The 19,916-nt window shown below is 45.4% G+C and overlaps 1 non-coding gene across 1 annotated transcript; it reads left to right on the plus strand.

The window, feature by feature from the left end:
- The first annotated feature begins 13,383 nt into the window (after positions 1 to 13,383).
- LOC130734805 (small nucleolar RNA R71) lies at positions 13,384 to 13,490 on the plus strand. The gene has a single exon (XR_009018146.1). It is a non-coding gene; the product is annotated as a small nucleolar RNA R71 (small nucleolar RNA).
- Positions 13,491 to 19,916: the final 6,426 nt, after the last annotated feature.

Raw genomic sequence — 19,916 nt, forward strand, 5'->3', positions numbered from 1 at the left:
TTGACCAAAATACCTCTACGGCAGTTTTCGATCCGATAATTTTTCCGAGTTTAGAATACCCTTAGTTACGACTAATAATAACCTAGGAACCAAGTTTGATCGAAGAAAAATCGAACCACCTAATTACCTAAAGTGGCCGAGCACCCTAAGGGGGGAGGGAGGAAAATTCCTTTTTCGAAAACTTGTCCTTTCGCGCTAGATTATCGTACCTCGGAGTATATACTACTTCGTGTAACCTTAGTGAGTATTGTTTGCTGAGTTTCTGACTCATTGTGATTGATTTCTGTGGTTTTGCTCTAAAGGTGCTTTTGAGGAATTTCCTGAAGAGCAAGGCATTGATTGTGGAGGAGCGCTAGACGGGAACCCTGGAGAATCTTCAGGTGAGGGCTTCTCACTGAATCCTTAGTTAATGCTTAGGGTCGATTCTTTCGACATTGATTTACTGTTTATGCACTTGTTTGTGTTTGATTGGGAAAAATGTTTTCTGAGGCTTCGGCTGACAATGTAGATGATTCATCTACTAATTGCTTTTGAGATTTGAATTACATGGTACGTGCTAAGTGTGTAATCTAGGATGTGTGATGAATGCTTTATATGCTAAGTGCTACGTGGTTATTGTAGAATGTGTTGATATATGACATGTTTGTTGATTGTGCTGATTTAATTATGTCCTTGCACTGATATCTGTGATTCTGAGTTGTGAGAATAGCGGGCAGGTCATGCCGATTTTATTTTGAGAGTTTCGAGAAAGTTTGATAGGACGAATGAGATTCGGGCCTTGTTATGGTTATGATGGATCGAGACATTCTCGGGGAATTATTTGGGATATTTGGATGTTGAAAAACTCATAAGATTTGCGATAAGATTAAAAGGATATTATTTTATAAGGAAAATTCATAAGACATTAAACAACCTCTAAACCTTCAAAATAATGATAACAAACTCGAAAGGAAGCTTAGGATGCAAATCTTAGTTTTGGAAAACGAGAAGTGTCGTCGGATCCAAGTGTTCAGGAGTTTGGTAAGTTCTGAGTATGTTGATACTCCTTCGCTCTTTGAGCAGTTTGTTTAGCCATCCAAGGGATGAGCCGAGAAGCTTCACTGAGGCGTGAGACCTTGTGAATGCGTGATACTTCACTGAGGCGTGAGACCTTGTGAAAAGCATGGATCTTCACTGAGGCGTGAGACCTCGTGAACAACATGGAACTTCACTGAAGCGTGAGACTTCGTGCAAGTGTGTAAATTCACTGAGGCGTGAGACCTCGTGAGAGCATAAAACTTCACTGAAGCGTGAGACTTCGTGTTTGTGTAAGACTCCACTGAAGCGTGAGACTTCGTGAGAGCATTGATGACTCGAAGAGTTATCGTGAGTGTTTGCACTCATTTTATGATTATTGTATTTTGTCGCAGAATCGACTTTTACCTTAGGGTATTCTTTTTAGAGACAATAAGTTAGCTAGAACACGTGGCGACGTGTCGAGTGAGGTCGGAGACGTTGTTTGGCTAATCACATTGCATTCATGCACACATAGGAGGTTAATACACGGCGTGATACCGGACCTCGGTGGATTCCATAATGGTCATAAGACCCGGATTTCCGCGTAAGAGCGCTATTAGGCGACTCTTAGTAGCAGACCGAAATGGCAGACCTTCGGGTTTACTGCTGATCTGGCTACCTTTGTGTGGTGTAAGAGGCACGCGGGCAGAAATGGTCCCACCGTTGCTGGTGCTAGGATTGATCCGTTGATGTCCATCCGTTTCCGGAATGCATTTGGTTAACTGGGTTAACCGCCATCTGCATTTCATGCAACATGCATACTGACTTAGTTGCTGAGTGTGATTGATAATTGTTAATTCTATTTGATGCATGCTATTTGTTATTACTGTCGTTACATTCATTATGGAATATACAACCCTAGGATGCTATCCCTAGCTATAAGCCGAAGTGGCTATTCTCTTATCTGTATCTATCGGTGCTATTATTTACATAATTCTTTGGAGTTGACCCTCGCGTCTTCTGTGTGTGCTTTGGCGGACTACGCCCTTTGTCAGATGTCTTTGGCGGGCTGGTTCACGATGGTTCACCCTTCGGGGGGAACTAGGGTTGAGATGCTGGAACAGGAGCGCATCGTGGTTGCGAGAGGAGGACGGATGGTGTACATAGACTTGGTCGTTCTGGATTCAGATTCGGACGACGATCATGCTAGTATGTAGGTTTTAGTGCTGGCGTAAGCTCCTCGAGATTGGATTAGTGTAGGAGTAGAGTCTTAGCTCTGACCGTCATTGTTTTCTTTGGGGGACAGGGTAGTTTCCCACCTATAGCTTTTTGTGTGGTTTTCCTTACGGGAATCACAGAGAGTTGGTTGGACTTAGGAGGTCTTGTTTTAGGCCATCTGGGCTAACTCGTTTTCTTTTTGGAGGGTTTGTGTTGCGGACACTTAACCTTTCCTTTTGGGATTGTACTTATTGCCTACGGGCATTACACTATTTTACTTTCCGTCACTGGAGGTTACTCGTGACGAGGCTGGGTACTTACAGCGGGGGCTGTAATTTATATTGTATATTAGTTCTGTTGTCTTTCGCATTTGCGTTTTATTCGTTTCAGCCTTGTTTATTTTATCGACGAAAAAAATATATTAACGTTTTTCCGCTTTAATTTCTTTTTGGTTACTAAAGTGACGCCACCGAAATCGGGGTGTTACAACAATCTTCACACCCCATCTGCTTTCTAAAACTTCAAGGAAATGACATCCTACATTGCCTGTCTGGAAGAGCTCAGAAAGAAAGCTTTTGATGAAGATCTCTTCATCAACGTTAGGCATCCGGAGGATCCCAACGTTTACGACCTGACCAACAAGCTGCTGGGAATGGATTTGAGTCCAAAGATGGACGTTATCTTCAGAAATTTCCTCTGCTTCGTGGAAGAGATTCAAGAGCTCTGCCGGCGGGAGTTGGATCTGCTGGAGGAGATAGGAGCGGTGAAAACAACTCTGGAGACGACGGAAGAAGGTCCTGAGAAGTTGGAGCTGAGCCGAAGACTGTGCAACCTAGAGTACACACAATACCGTTTGGAGCATGAGAGGACAGATCAACACAAAGAATGTAGGAAAATGAGAAGAGATCCTCCCTTTTGAATGTATAAAGTCAAATATTTGAATAAAAGTTTTGTTTCTTGAATTGTTTTGACGTGCATCATTATGAATCATACGAGCAAACAAATAACCGGGTTAGTAAGTCGTCACGACACAAACAGATAAATGAAGGAATAAATGAATAATTAAATGAACGAAGGATAGTCAAGCGGGCGAGGCGGGCGGCCAGCTACTTATCTTCGCCTTTCGTTGATCGTCGCTTAGCACGTGTTTTCAGTGCTAGTCTCCCAGTTTTGCGTGAGTAATTTTTCGAGAGTGTGCTACGTATAACTAGGACTTTCGCTCGGTATTTTACCGAGGCTTTTGTTCGCACCAATATTTCCCGTAAGAGCAGGTGCGGCCCCTCCTGCCTTATTAGGTGGGGACTTACAGCTGCTCGGGGCCCAATGGCCATATGAGTTTACTTTTGGCCTAGTTAAAAAGGAGCTTTATTCGCGCACCGCCGCCAACGTGAAGCTCATCCGCACACGTCGCCTGCATGGGCTACGGTCAGCGCCGGACTTTCCGGAGCGATCCCTAGACATCAAGGTCGTGTTGGGATCGCCATCTTCAGGGAATTTTTCCCACCAGCTGCCGTCTCAGTTCGATAGTTAGGAGTATTGCTAAGAATATCCTTTTGTATTTAATTTGTTTAAATTTTTACATCGAGGGATGCCTCGTTAAAAAACTCCCGTGTCGGAGAAAAAGAGTGCATCTTTATTTTGGTCCTTGCTTTTTGGTCTCCTTTTCAATCAGAGTATTACTCCCAGCATCCTGTCTTCCTCGCCTTCTTTGCCTTCTCTGCCGTGGCGAGGGATTTGTCCCTGTCCTTCCTCGCGATTGGTGGGCCGAGCTGACTTCGTTGGTCTTCTGTCCCCATCCCTTTGTTGCTCGCCCTCCCTCTTGTTACCCCTTCCTTCTGCTCTTTTCTTTCCTTCATTCCCGGTCTGACGATGAGTTTCTCCCTTTCCTGCCTTCCGAGGAGGCCAAGCAAATGCAGGCGGCTCCCCACAAACAATTCCTCTTTTCCCCCAATTGAAGAGGTCAACGTTATCTTCTACTAGTTCACTCAAGCGTTGTTCTTGTTCCTTGGTGAGTCTGGGCTCGATTGCCAGCGTTCATGTCCCAGTTCTCGTCATACCACTCATTATCTTTTTGAGCGTAGAGCTTTCCTTCCCCTATCCTACGGGATTCTTCGCCCTGATTCCTCTCCTTCCTTTCGTCGTCGTCGCTCTGGCTCTGTGCTCCCAAATGCTCTTGTTCAACTTCACCGCCTTCAGACGTCCCAATCACGTGGCACCTGTGCCCGTCGCCAGCTCCTTTTCTGCCATACAGGTTGAGGCAAGGGCTATGGCACTTCCTCGCCCCCTTTTGTTCTACTGCCAGTTTCTTTATCCTTCCGCAAAGTAGGGGATACTTTACCGCAAGGTGGGCCGTAGATATCACTGCATGGAGGCGAGTTAAGGTACCTCGCCCTATGATGACGTTATAAGCTGCCGCGACTTGTAGGACCAGATATTTTATCCTTAAGAGCTCGGCATCCTCGCCCACCCCGAAAACTGTATCCAACTCTACGTAGCCACGTACCTGAACTTGCTTCCCGGAGAAACCTACCAAACTTCCCGTGTATGGCTTTAAATCCTCGTCCGTCAGGCCCATCTGTCTGAACGCGTCCTCATAGATTATTACCGCCGAGCTGCCCTGGTCTAAAAGCACCCTCTGTACATTGAAACCTTTTATTCTTACCATTACTACTAACGGATCGTCCGTATGGGCCTTGACTCCCTTGAAATCCGCGGTCGATATCACTATGTCTGGATGTGGGCACCCAAATGGTTCTGGATACACCTGTACCGATGCTGTCGCCCTCACTGTCTCCCGGCCCGCCGTCGATGCGTCGTTGCAAACTTCGAAACCTCTTGCGATTGTGTTCGTTGCCTCAACCGTTCCTCCGCCCTCGCCGCTATCAGCTTCTTCAAATTCCTTCCCCTTCGCCTCTTGCGGCCATTTCGCCCTGATCAGCTGCCTGATTCGACCCTTCAGCATGAAACAGTCGGTGGTGTTATGGCCCTCTAAGTTGTGGTACTCACACGATCTCAGCGGATCCCTCGCCTCACTTCTGGGGTCCTTTCTGCGCTCGCCGACTCTGTTCACGTTCTCAATTTCCGCCTCGAGAAGTAACTTTGCTAACTCCTTGTTTGAGCATCCCTGTGACCTCATTCGCTGGCTTACCTTCGCTTCTCGACGAGGGTACCAGTGCTTTCTATCCCTCGTTTTCGGGCGGAGTAGTTGTCCCTTATTCTTCTTTATGAACCGGCCAGCTTACCCAAACCTCTACTTGCAACTTGCTTTCTTGTCTTGTATCCTTTTCCTTGCCAGCAACACCTTTGCCGCTCGCTCGCCCTTCCTCTTGTGCGCTTCAATTTCCTCTTTTAAGATGTAGTTCTGCGCTCGGGCACGGACTTCCACCATTGAGCACGCCAGCTCCCTACTCAGCTCACAATAAAATTCTCCCCGGGACAGACCGCCTTTGAAAGCGCACACGCATACGCGTGGCTGCAATTCCTCGAACCTCGCGGATATGGCATTGTATCGTTTCACATATTTCTTCAAGGTTTCACGTTCCTCATGCCGAATATCAAACAGATCCTCGATCGTCCTCGCAGAGAAATGGTCAAGGAATTTTGATGAGAAATCGCGGAGTTTAGCTATGGATCCTGGAGGCAGATTCGTGAACCATTCCTTTGCCGCGCCTCGAAACGTTGATGGAAGCATCCTACATTTCACAGCATCGGAAACCGCGTACTTCGCCATCTTCGCATCAAAACGAGACATATGATCCTTTGGACTGGTTTGTCCGTCGTACGCCTCCAACACGAGGTTCGTCATGCCGTCCGGTACAGTCACCTCTCGTACTGCCGCCGAGAAAGGCTTGGTTCCGGCCAAAGCCGCAACTTCCTCCTCCTCTTGATTCCACTGCCGGAGGTGATAGTACCTCAAATGCTCCTGTAAACACTCATTTTGCATCTTCAAGTCGCCACTTAACGCTCGACGTGCTTCTGCACGGCGATGTCTACCCAACCTCGCGGTGCGCGGGGAAGAAATGTAACTTCGCTCTGGTTCCTTGCCACGTCGTCGGCGAGATGGCTCCATCAGGCTCTGTTGACGAACCGAGAATTCAACCACAAGCCTCTGAATCGCACCAATTTTCACAGAAACTTGAACTTCTCGAAATCAAATTGCGAATCGCGCGGGAACCAAATCACGATCCATCAAGAAAAACTGGAGAGAAATCGCACAGAGAAACGAGCTTCACTCAACCGAATCACGATCCACGTAGTCTGGGAATCGAAATCTACCGTTCCCCACAGATGGCGCCAAATGTTCCGTGCTAGAACATAGAGAGGGAAGGTAGTACCCAAAGCGTGAGGAAAGTGACGTGAATGCTTAGAGAGAGAAACTCTAACCGCTTAGAGAGAGAAGATGTAACTGAATTTCAATGCTATTATTTCTCAAATGAGCTAAGAGTCCCTTACAATTGGTATTCCCCTCCTATTTATAGAGGTGGAGTTGGGCTTTGGCGCTGTTGGTCAATTCGCTAGTGCACGAATACCTCCGGGTTTTAAATTATCGAACCACAGGGATTGTGAGTGAGAATTATTGATTTAAGCCTAGAGTTTGCAAGTTCTTAAAACAGAAAAATTCAGAAATTGGTTTTGGGTGATTGTGAGTAAAGTTTTGCAAAAGAGCAATGTTGATAATGATGTAAATAACAAATGATGGGTAATTGCCTTGGGTGTTTGATCATCTAATCCATTTTAGTCCACCTATCCTATGCATGTGATATCTTGATTTATATCTTGTTGTTATAGCCTATGTACTTACTAGTTGATTCCTCACAAAAGTAATTCTCTCAAATTGAAAGTTAAGCCCAATTCCTTGTGTACTTAAACATTCATAAGAGGTATGAGAGCTCAATTATTCAGGCCAACAAAACCCTACCCTCACTCTATTCCTAGAAGCAAGTATAGAAGGATCTATTCCAATTCATGTCCCTAAATCATAACAAATTTCCATTCTATTATAATCTAGCCTATAGCAAAGGTGCACCAAAGCTAAACATGCAATAAGGAATTGAAATACAAGATTGAATCAAGACTCATGCATAGAGATAGGAATTATAAACTAAAGTTTCATAGAATCTCTTAACCCAAAGCAAAAAAGTAAACTAGCCACTCATGGCTAGTGAATTCATAAAGGAAATGTAAAGAAAACCTGAGAAGAAATACAAGTTGGAAACCTCCCTTGGTCCCAAAGCTCTCCTCAGCTCTCAAAACTTGATAAAAAAATGAGTGAAATGACAAAATGTATCAAAGAAATTGGCCTAAGCCTTATTTATAGGCTGAAACTAACGAAACTGGGCGCTCAGGCGCCAATTCAGAGCGCCTGAGCGCCAATTGCATGTCAGAAGACATGCTCTCTGACCCTATTGGCGCCTAGGCGCCCACTCCCAGCGCCTAGGCGCTCTAGCTCGCCTGAAAATGACTTTTTGGCTTCTGAAACTCCTTTTTTTCAATTCTCTTTATGTTCTTCATCAATTCCATGCTTCTTGGCCTTCCTTCTCCTTCAGTTTCTGCACTCCACACCTAACCAACAAGACAAGGAAGATTCTAGAAGCTCTAAGAGCTCATTAGCACAAGAAGTCCCTCATAAAACACAACAAAACCATGCAAGTCCTAAACTTTACTTAAAATGCAAGAAAACTCCCTATAAAACTACTAAATTACCAAAACAAAATAAAAACTAAAGAAAAGATAAAAATGCATGAGAATGCATGAAACACTACATGAAACTCAACAAAAAGACTCAAAACAACCAAAGAAATGACCCTAAAAACACTACTAAAATAGGGTCATCACACCACTATACTCAACGACAGCTCGCCCTCGAGCGTAAAAAACACTCGCTTGCCCTCAAGCGCAAGAAATGCTCCCACACAAGTGCTCACAACAAGGAATACTTCACAAAAAACAGGGGAACAAAGTAATCACAGCTAGTTTCAAGAGAAAGATCCAACAACCTACTTCATGCATCCTTTGAAGAGAGAAGAGTGTAGAGTCCATTCATGAGAAGCATATAGATCTAAAAATCCTAGGATGGGATGTTCATTAAGTGCACTGAGCACACAAACAAGTTCATAGGTCCTGAATGTCATTCACTCAATAGCAACAAAGATCAAACGTGCAAATATTCAAAGAGACTTCCATAAGGGTTGAAACATTGGCTAGGTAAAACATGATGGTGGTTGGTCCCTAAAGGAAAACTAGGCTGTCAAGCACATTGAGTGTGGTCCTCTTCTAATAACCCCAGAGCTTACAACACTTTTCTTTGCGCAAGTCTCTTGCACCCAACTTTTCAAACCCTTTTTTTTTTTTTCTTTTTTCCCAACTCCAACTTTTGGTTAGGAGTTCTTTTTCTTTCTTCTTTTTCACTGTTTTTTTTCTTTTGGGGCAAGAGGCTATTTCTCATTTTTTTTAGCTCCACACAACACAGCAAGGACCATCACTCCCCAATATTCCATCCAAACAACCATCCCAAACTTTTGGCTACAAAAAGATTCTTCAATTAAGCTCAAATGGGACAACTAAGGGCAATGTTCAACCACGAACTCAGAATCTCAAGAAATCCTATAAGTCTCAAGAATAAAACAGAAATCACTAAGCATGTTATGAGTGAAATTAACGCAGAACCAAGAATTGCAAGTGAGTCAGGATCCTCCAGAGAATTTTTATGGTGAAGGGTCAAAGATAGACCCTTAATGGACTCACACCGACTCCTTTCTCAAGAGACACTCGGAAGACCGAAGTCTCCTCCTCTCTTCCCCAACATGCAATCACTCATCCCCGAAACAACAACAAGTATTCACCAAAGCATTTTCAAAAACAGTACAAGTAGGGAAGCAAACCTTTAGCTAAAAGCATGTGAGTATAGGGAAGTAAAGACCCAAAAATAAAACCAACTAAAACAATGCATGATCAAAAGAAAACAAAATCTATAAATTGAAAATATGCTAAAAATGCATGACCTAAACTAAGAGTAGAGTTACCTCAGCACAATCACTCCATGGGGTCATGGTCACCCCTTCCATCGCCATAATCCGGATGAACTCCGGCATCATGCATCAAGCTCAAGTCTATCATCCCCTGCTCCAAGGTATTAAAATCCAAGGGCCCATTGTACCTGGGGTCTGATGTGCTACCTCCCCTCCAATGGAGGTCAAGATCCCTGTGTAGGCGATCTTGCCTCAAAAACATCCGCCCGAAAGCGGCCTCCATCCAAGCAGGAGAAGGGTCAGCACGTGGTGGAGTAACCACCTCATTCACCACCTCAACATCTTCTTCTTCCTCCTCTTCTTCTTCCTCTTCTTCCTCTTCTTCTTCCGCTTCCGCTGGCTCCTCAGGATCCTCTTCCTCTTCATCCTCTTGAGGCATCCTTGCTGTCCATTCCTTATAAAGTTGAGCGATCCTCTCCTTACTGAGCAGAGGTGCCACAGGCAACCTCTTCTCAATAACATGGACTGGCCTCCTAGCTCTGTCCCTCACCGCATGAATCAAAGAACAAATCAAGTGAGGAAAGATGGGCCGATGCTTGTCCTTACTCCTGTTGTAGAGGGAATAAATCCGACCAGCAATGATGGTGGCCACATCCATAGGATGACCTCTCACGATGCAATAGATAGCAACCAATGTAACCTCTCTAACTTCAGATTTGTTAGAGCTAGGGATGAGGGAATCCTGCAAAAACTCAGCCCAAACTCTAGCCAGCGGTGTCATATCCTTCCTTCTTACAAAAATAATCTCATCATCAACTGCTTCCCAGTCCCGCCCAGGCCTAACAATCACTGCCTTCATGTCTTCCAAGATCTCCGGTGACTTCTCCTTTAAGAGCTCATGATAAGTGTCCTTCTCGGGGAAAAGCTCCTTCTCTTGGTCCTCCGTGAGGAGACCAAGATGCCTGCGAATGACTGCTGGATTGTAGTCAATCACATCTCCCCTGAACCAAGATGAATTCACCGGTGGCCTAGACCTGTCCTCTTGATTGTCACAGTAGGTGTTCGCGTAGAACTCCCTAACCATGACTTCACAAGCAAACGAAATGGGGTTGACCCAATTCTTCCACCTCCTAATCTCCATGGCTTCTTGCATGCCCAAGAGGTCTCTTCTTCCCTCCCGATACAAAACTCCCCGCTCCTTCACACACTCCTTGTGTGCTAGGTGAGCTCGGTAAAACTCCTCCTTAACCGCTGATAGGAAGCGGGAGCGATCAAAACTCCGGGAGGTAGAGGAAGAAGCTGCAGCTCTTGTGTTGGTTCTTGCTCTTTTCACAGGCATCTGCAAAGTTGTTAGCCCATACACAAGCCACAAACGTTAGAAATGTTAGTTCAAAAATAAAAATAAAAAGAAAGAAGAAACTTTGCACAAAAGCAAAAATAAAGAACAACCTAAGAGCACCCAACAAGTTTCTTAGTGATTTTGGCAAAGAAAGAAAGACTACCACAAGCACTTGCCAAAAATCGACTAAGAGAACCCATTGAGGCATTCTATCAAACACCTTGTAAGCAATAGCTAAACTAAACTAATCCACAAAATCCTAACTACCCATTCCTCACAAATCTACAACCCCTTTCTAATTAAACACAAAATCAACCACCAATGAGTATATACAACCCAAACCCAACTTACATTAACACAAATCACTCACCCAAACCCCCTTGTAAACATGCATTGCAAATCCCATGAACAAAAATGAAGGAAAGTGAAAGTTGGAACTTACCTTGACTTGAGAGTGAGTGGGTGCAAGTGAAAGAAACTTGAAACAATGCAGAACTTGGAAGCAAATGGGAGAGCTAAAGTGTGTGCAAGTGAGAAATGAGAAGTGGAAATGGGGTTTGGAGAGAGTGGGTTGCGTTTTTTATGAAGGAATGGGAGTAAAGAGTGGGAAAATGAAAAGGTTGGGGTTTTAAAACCCAAAATGTAAGCAAAAACACGCACAGGAGCGCTCGAGCGCTCGAGGGGAACGCTCAGGCGCTCAAGCCAGTTCCAGAGGCAGTGCCTCTGCCACTATTGGCGCCTAGGCGCTCCTGAATTGGCGCCTAGGCGCTCAACCCAGTTTTTTCACAAAAATTTTCCTTTTTTTTTTAAATAAACACCTAAAATACTACAAAATTAAAATATAGTAAATAATAAAATTAAAAGAATGGGTTGTCTCCCATTTAGCCCTAGGTTATAGTTCTAGGTGGACTCTCCTTCCGAAGGTGTTAGGAAGGAAATTCCTTTCCATTGATTAACTTACCACAAGTGCAAGGAAGAAACCTTGCACAAAACCTCTGGAGTAAATCCTCCCATGAGGCAATGTCCTCTTGCTCATCAAACCAAGCTCTAGCCTCCCTTGTCAAAGAATGAGGGAAGAGTTTAATCTTCACTTCATCACTTGAAACGCCCTCAATCTTAGCAAGGGTGCTAGCTTGGGTAAACTTCACCATATGAGCATGTAAGTTCTCATACTTGGACCCCCCATACTTGTTACCATTAACAAGCTTGATGAGAGCCGGATGGAACTCATCAATTTGGCCATTAACTTTGGGGATCTCTTCCGAAACCTTGGACCTGCTTCCAATCACATCACAGACAAAGTCATTGTCATGGTTAGTCTCAATCATAGGATTAAAAACAGAAAATCGTACCTTTTTCTTACCAACACGGAGAATGAGGTGACCCTTGTCAACGTCAATCTTAGCTCTACCAGTAGCTAAGAAAGGTCGACCAAGAATGAGAGGAATCTTCTCATCCTCCTCCATATCAAGCACAACAAAATCCACGGGGAACACATACTTGTCCACCCGCACCATTACATCCTCCACAATCCCATATGGAGTCTTAAGGGATCGATCCGCCATTTGCAAGGAGAGCATGGTCGGGGTAACCTCTCCTAGGTTAAGCCTCTCAAACATGGTGAGCGGCATCAAATTGATGCTCGCTCCAAGATCACACAAGGCTTCCACTTCCGCCATGCCTTCAATTTCCACCGGAATAGTGAAACTTCCGGGGTCCCTTCTTTTCTTCGGCATCTTCCGCTGCAAAATGGAACTACATTCCTCCGTCATCAACACCGTCTCATCTACTCCCTTCAACCTTCTTCTCTTATGCAGAATATCCTTCATAAACTTAGCATATATAGGCATTTGTTCCAAAGCATCAGCAAAGGGAATACTAATGTGGAGCTTTTTAAAAACATCAACAAACTTTGAAAACTTTTTATCTGAGCTCTTCTTAGCCAATGCTTTAGGGAACGGAACCTTGCTAGTTTCAGGAGTAAGCTCAACTTCCTCTCTCACCTTAATAGGTACAACTACTTCTCCTCCCACTATCTCGTCTCTCTTTTCTCCCTCTGTTTTTTTCTTCAATTCATTCATCACTCTCCCACTTCTAGTGGCTACAACAGAGGCATTCTCTTGCTTAGGATTGGGGATAGTGTCGGAGGGAAACTTACCTTGAGGTCTCTCGGCTATTTGCTTGGCCAGCTGGCCAAATTGATTCTCAAGATTCTTGATAGCCGCCTCTTGATTCTTGTAATTATTCTCCGTCCGGTTGATGAAAGTTTCCACCAACTCTTCTAAGCTCTTCTTAGAACCACTACCTTCACCTTCTCCTCGCTCTTGAGGTTGTCTTGAGCTTTGGCCTTGAAATCCTTGGCTAGGAAATTGTCTTTGAAAGCCATTTCCTTGCCCATTATTACCTTGCCTCCAAGAAAAATTAGGGTGATTCCTCCATCCTGGATTGTAAGTATTTGAAAATTGGTCATTCCGAGCTTGACCCATAGCCTTCACTTCCTCCTCCGGTCTAGTCTCTGTGCATTCTTCGCTGTCATGTGGCCCTCCACAAGTCACGCACTCCACCTTGGCAACTCGACCACCAATCTTGGTAGTCTTCATTTGATTTAGAATCTCATTCATTTGCTTGGAGAGTTGCTTGTTGGAGGCCATAAGTTGATCATAAGCTTCAACCTCAAGGACTCCTCTTCGGGCTTGGCGATCATTACTAGAGTTCATGGCTCTTATAGCCACTTTTTCAATCAAATCATACCCCACTTGTGGAAGTAAGGCATCGAACTCTCCACTTGAAGCCGCATCCAAACCAAACCTCGAAGAATATTGGAGACCATCATAGAACTTTGCTACTTGCTCAGCTTGAGTAAGGTTATGTTGAGGACACCTCCTCAAGAGCTTCTTGAACCTCTCCCAAGCTTCATAGAGATTCTCATCGGTGGATTGAGTAAAAGTCATGATGTCATTCTTGAGTTTTCACAAGAGGGCTCTTGGAACAAACCTTGTGGTGAACTTCTCAGCCAAGTCTTCCCAAGATGTAATGCTACCTTGGGGCTGTTAATTCAACCACTCTTCAGCAGTATCCCTCAATGAAAAAGGGAACAAACTCAAGCGGATTGTGTCCGCTGAAACATTCTGAACTCTGTAGGTGTTGCAATTGCGGATAAACCGCTCCATGTGTGCATGAGGATCTTCAAGAGCACCTCCACCATACTGATTTTGGCTCACCAAGTTGATGAATGCCGGCCTCAGCTCAAAGTTTCCCGTGCCATCGGGGGAAACTATGCTGCCCGGATAATCGTAGCTCATGGCAGCCGAGGTGAGGTCTCTGAGAGAACGATTAACATTCTCCAATTCTTGCTCTTGAAGTCTTTGAGCAAGAGCCTCATTCACTCTTTCTTCAATGTGGGCTTGTATCTCCTCTTCCGTCATTTGAGCAGCCATGGCTTCAAGCCTTTGTTGGGCTCGACGACGGCGAAGAGTACATTCAGGCTCCGGATCAAACAGCAATGGATCCGTGCCAAGCCTACTGTGCATAAACTGAAATCACAAAAACAGAGAAAAGTTTAGTAACACCTATTCAATGTAATGCTTAGTAAAACAAACAAACAAACTCTTTAACTTAAACCGAAAACCACAAACAATCCCCGGTAACGGCGCCAAAAACTTGTTGGTCAATTCGCAAGTGCACGAATACCTCCGGGTTTTAAATTATCGAACCACAGGGATTGTGAGTGAGAATTATTGATTTAAGCCTAGAGTTTGCAAGTTCTTAAAACAGAATAGAAATTGGTTTTGGGTGATTGTGAGTAAAGTTTTGCAAAAGAGCAATGTTGATAATGATGTAAATAACAAATAATGGGTAATTGCCTTGGGTGTTTGATCATCTAATCCATTTTAGTCCACCTATCCTATGCATGTGATATCTTGATTTATATCTTGTTGTTATAGCCTATGTACTTACTAGTTGATTCCTCACAAAAGTAATTCTCTCAAATTGAAAGTTAAGCCCAATTCCTTGTGTACTTAAACATTCATAAGAGGTATGAGAGCTCAATTATTCAGGCCAACAAAACCCTACCCTCACTCTATTCCTAGAAGCAAGTATAGAAGGATCTATTCCAATTCATGTCCCTAAATCATAACAAATTTCCATTCTATTATAATCTAGCCTATAGCAAAGGTGCACCAAAGCTAAACATGCAATAAGGAATTGAAATACAAGATTGAATCAAGACTCATGCATAGAGATAGGAATTATAAACTAAAGTTTCATAGAATCTCTTAAACCCAAAGCAAAAAAGTAAACTAGCCACTCATGGCTAGTGAATTCATAAAGGAAATGTAAAGAAAACCTGAGAAGAAATACAAGTTGGAAACCTCCCTTGGTCCCAAAGCTCTCCTCAGCTCTCAAAACTTGATAAAAAATGAGTGAAATGACAAAATGTATCAAAGAAATTGGCCTAAGCCTTATTTATAGGCTGAAACTAACGAAACTGGGCGCTCAAGCGCCAATTCAGAGCGCCTGAGCGCCAATTGCATGTCAGAAGACATGCTCTCTGACCCTATTGGCGCCTAGGCGCCCACTCCCAGCGCCTAGGCGCTCTAGCTCGCCTGAAAATGACTTTTTGGCTTCTGAAACTCCTCTTTTCAATTCTTTTTATGTTCTTCATCAATTCCATGCTTCTTGGCCTTCCTTCTCCTTCAGTTTCTGCACTCCACACCTAACCAACAAGACAAGGAAGATTCTAGAAGCTCCAAGAGCTCATTAGCACAAGAAGTCCCTCATAAAACACAACAAAACCATGCAAGTCCTAAACTTTACTTAAAATGCAAGAAAACTCCCTATAAAACTACTAAATTACCAAAACAAAATAAAAACTAAAGAAAAGATAAAAATGCATGAGAATGCATGAAACACTACATGAAACTCAACAAAAAGACTCAAAACAACCAAAGAAATAACCCTAAAAACACTACTAAAATAGGGTCATCAGGCGCCCTTAATCTGTCCAAATGGGCCAGTTGGGCCTCGAGAAGGGAGGCCCAAGGTCATGGCGCGTTCCCTACCCAAGGTCAGGTCTCCTGGGCGAGGGACCCCGAGGTCTCGCCCAGTCCACCAGGAGATAGGGCGAAACGAACCCTTTGTTCGTGCTGATAATGAGCGGCGTTGGGAGAACTGGAACATGGATGCAACCAGTAGGGGCGTACTGGCGATTGAACCTAGGCTCACCATCGAGCAAGAAGGGCGCCTGGATAAGTTGGTAGAAGACAACGTTGACCTCTTTAGCTGGGAGCAAAAGGAAGCAACTCCCTGGGGGCTACCCGCATTCAGCAAACTTCCACGGAGGGCAAGAGAGAAGGAAAAGGGGGCGGGACTAGAGGTAGACAAAGGAGAAATTCGTCGGACTTGGGAAAGGAGAGAGGTAGAAGGAAAGGATAACCGGTCACAGTGCCGACAGGGTAAGAGGAAATGTGAGCAGCTAGGAGTTGAGAGTAAGAGGCCAACGAAGTCAGCCCGTTACACTGAGCGGGAGGGTGAACAAGGGAAAATCCCTTTGTACTACAGGATGGTCAAACAGGGCGACGAGGATGGAGTGTTGGGCGTGATAATCTGATCAGGGGAGCCAGTCACTAAGCAGGAACATGTCGAAGAAACAAATGAAAAGCTATGACCTAAAATGAAGATGCACTCTTTTTCTCCGTCACGGGAGTTTTTTAACGAGGCATCCCTCGATGTAAAATTTTCTACAAATCAAATACAAAAGGATATTCTCAGCAATACTCCTAACAATTAAACTGAGACGACAGCCCGGTGGGAAAAATTCCCTGAAGGTGGCGATTCCAACACGGCCTTGATGTCTGGGGATCGCTCCGGAAAGTCCGGCGCTGACCGTAGCCACCCGTTGGCGACGTGTGCGGATAAGCTTCTTATCCAAAGAACCTCCCCGAAATATGGGCGAGTTAAGTCTTCCCGAAACGTGGGCGAGCATTTTTAACTAGGCTAAAGTCTCGGGCAACCCATATGGCAATTGGGCCCCGAGCAACTATAAGACCCCGCCTAATAAGGCTGATGGGGCCACACCTGCTCTTACGGGAAATATGTGTGTGAACAAAAGCCTCGGTCCAATACCGAGCGAAAGTCCTAGTTATACATGGCACACTCTCAAAGCTACTCACGCAAAACTCGGAATCAAGCACTGAAAACACGTGCTAAACGGCGAAGAAACGAAAGGCGAAATTCATAGCGGGCCGCCCGCCTCGCCCATTTATCTACTCACTCGTTTTCGTTTTTTCCGTTCATTATTTATCTGCTCACGCATTCATACTAGCACACATCTAGAGGCATTCATAAAAAAAACTCTTTTATTCATATCATTTGCGACATTTGCATTACATCTTAAAATAGAGGATTTCTTCTCATAACCTTACATTGACGACGAAACTCTGTTTTCACAAGCTCTAAACGGTGCTGTTTGTACTCCAATCAGACCAAGTTCTGGCGAACCTTCTGCCTCTTAGGACTCTCCGCCATGGCTTCCAGCGAAGCCTCCACCGCTCGAATAGCGGCATAATTGTCCAGCTCCCGCTGGAACAGATCCTGAAGCTCCTCCACAAACACGAGGAATCCTCTGAGTTTGATGTCCATCTTTGGGTTTAGGCCCATGCCTAGTAACTGATTGGTCAGTTGAAAGATGCTCGGATTCTCTGGATGTCTAACATTGATAAAGAGATCCTCGTCAAAGGCCTTCTTCCTCAACTCACTTATGCAACTTTCGAAGGATGCCATTGTGATGCTCGAATTCAGAAACAGAATGAGATGTGACGACTGTTATGGGTTAGCTGCCATTTATACACTAAGTTCAGTTTCCAGGAGTCATTGCCAAAGCGGTTTCTCGAGGAGTTTTCCTTGAAAAATGAGGCAAATCGTAATAAAGTCATAAGTGCACCTGGCCGATGGTCAACGATAAACTTCCGTTGGAGTTTGGAAGAAAGGCACTTAAGGGGTGGGGGTTGGGACTCTATAGGAAGGATAGACTCGCGTGACTCACAGTCTAAGAGTTTCTTCAGTATGATACGTGCGCCCAAGGCTCATAATGGGAACGATGTTGGCGGAGAAGGAAGGCCTAAGCTCGATTGAAGTTAAAAAAAAAGGGGGGGGGGGAAAGAAAAACATAGCAAGGCAAAACATAAAGGGAACTTGGAATTTTAATTAACAAATAACATGAAAATATATCGTTATTACAAGATCGACTAAAAACTGCTAACATTCTTCGTTTCCCTCTACATCTTCTTCATTCAGGAAACGCTCAGCGACAAAGCCGGGAGAATCGTCGGGACCGACCAATCTGGCGGGAGTCACCTTCTTGAACGCTCCCATCTGGCTGAGATCAATCTGGGGGTGGAGGCGTTGAACTTGGGTTTTGGCGAGGAAAAATCAACGACCACGCTCGAGGACAGCGGCGGCAACAGCATCTGACCTCATCTTCTCTTCTAAGGCCTTCGCGTCAAACTGGGCCTGGGCCTTTGCTGCAGACATAGCCTCATTTGTCTTCGCCAGTTTGGCACGGAGGGTTTCAAGTTCCTCGCCCATTGAAGAAATGGCTTGATCCTTGGAGGCCACGAAATCTTCCTTCGCGTCGGACTCCAACTTCGCCTCCTACTGGAGTTTTGCAAGGGCCCCTTCCTGTTCCGAAATCTTCTTGTCTCGAAACTCCAAGCTAACCTCAGCACGGTTAGTCTGCTCGGCCAGCTCTTTGGAAAACGAGGCTTCTTTGGCATTTAGCTGAACAAGGAGCGCTTTGCGCTCCTCAACGAATTTAGCGTTGAGGGCGCGGAGGCGCACCACCTCTGACAGCAACGCTTCGACATCCTGGGCGAACCGCTTGTAGCAATGAAAAGCATGGAGCATTGTCGCCAACGCGCTTTCTGAAACTCTGTCCAAACCTTGCTGCTTGACCACTTCATCCATCCTCACAACTTGCGATGGCGTCAAAGATAGGGAATATGGCAATTCCTGGTTAGCAGAGCCCATAGGGCGGGGCAGGATTGTGACTCGGCGGCGGTACACTGGCAGATGGCGTTAAGTTTTGACCAGGAGACGACGAGATAACCTTCGTACCGGGGAAAGATCTGTCAACGGGATCACTCCGGGCGTTGGGCGAAGGAACTGGAGTCTCCTTTGGAGGTCCGCCGGGCTGGTTTGCCTCGGAAGTCTCCTCAGACTCATAGAAAGTTGTGGAGGTAGCAGGAGTACTCTCCCCGCCAGAGGGTGATGCGATAGTAACGAGGTGCGGTTTCTTGGGGGAAGGGCGAGGGGTCTCCTCGTCGGGAAGCCGTTTCCCACTCGCCTGGACCTTCGACAAGGACGTCTTGTCGCCCTTCAAATTAACCTGACGAGGAAATGAGACTTTTCTTTTCTTCCCAAAGGCGTCCAGAAGACCTTCGCTGGCGTGGCACATTTTTCCTGAAGCAGAGAACAGCAAGGGTGAGTTAGCAGGAAATATGAAATACGAAGTAAACAAGGGAAAAATTTACCAATCACATGAGCGCAATCTAAAACCGGGAGTCTAGCCAGGAAGCTGATGACAACTTTGTCCTCGGGGGTTAGGGAATCCTCAGGTGGGTCAACTACCTGGAGCACTTCTTGGGTCCAGTAGAAGGGGAATCGGGCGGTGCCGTCCCTCTGGGTAAAAACCTCGGGGTACTTATGGGACACCACGACCCTGAAGTACTTTAGGGCCAGATCAACCGTGATGTTGGACCAAAAAGGGTTGAAGCGCTAACGTCCGGGTCTAGCTTCCAGGGAGACCTAGCTGCGTGGCGGCGATGGCTGGGCGGACACGCGATAGAAATAGAAGAAGTGGGAGGGTTCAGGTTCTTGCTGGATCGCGTCGCAGATGATTTTGAAGCATCGCGGAAAGGCCCAACTGTTGGGGTGAAGTTGGCTGGGAGCGACATTGATACTATGGAGCACGGAGCAAACAAAGGGAGAAAAGGGAAACTTGGTTCCCAAACTTGTGAACATGTACCCATACACATAGAAGAAGTGGGAATCACCCACGTGATTGTCTTGAGGACGGAGGCAAGGGCGCTCAAAGGCTGAGCAAACTTCGTAGTACATAAGGTTGTCAAGGGGTTTCTCAAGACAAAACCCACCGGATTCTGAAGGCATTTCATAAATGGATGACCACTCCTCCAAACTAGACGGTTGGTTAGGCATCATCCCGGCGGGAAGGGCTCTTACTGCGGGAACTGGCAAGGACTCCCATGTCCTCGTTCAGAAGGTAACACTGTCTTTTTCCTCGAGTGGAGCTCCCCGGGGGGGGGGGTCAACAGGAGGAACACACCGTAAAGGGGTGGCGACGGTGACGTTGCGATTGGAGTTTCTGGTTTGGCGTC

Source organism: Lotus japonicus, chromosome 1 (genome assembly GCF_012489685.1).
Source record: "Lotus japonicus ecotype B-129 chromosome 1, LjGifu_v1.2".
Lineage (NCBI taxonomy): Eukaryota > Viridiplantae > Streptophyta > Magnoliopsida > Fabales > Fabaceae > Lotus > Lotus japonicus.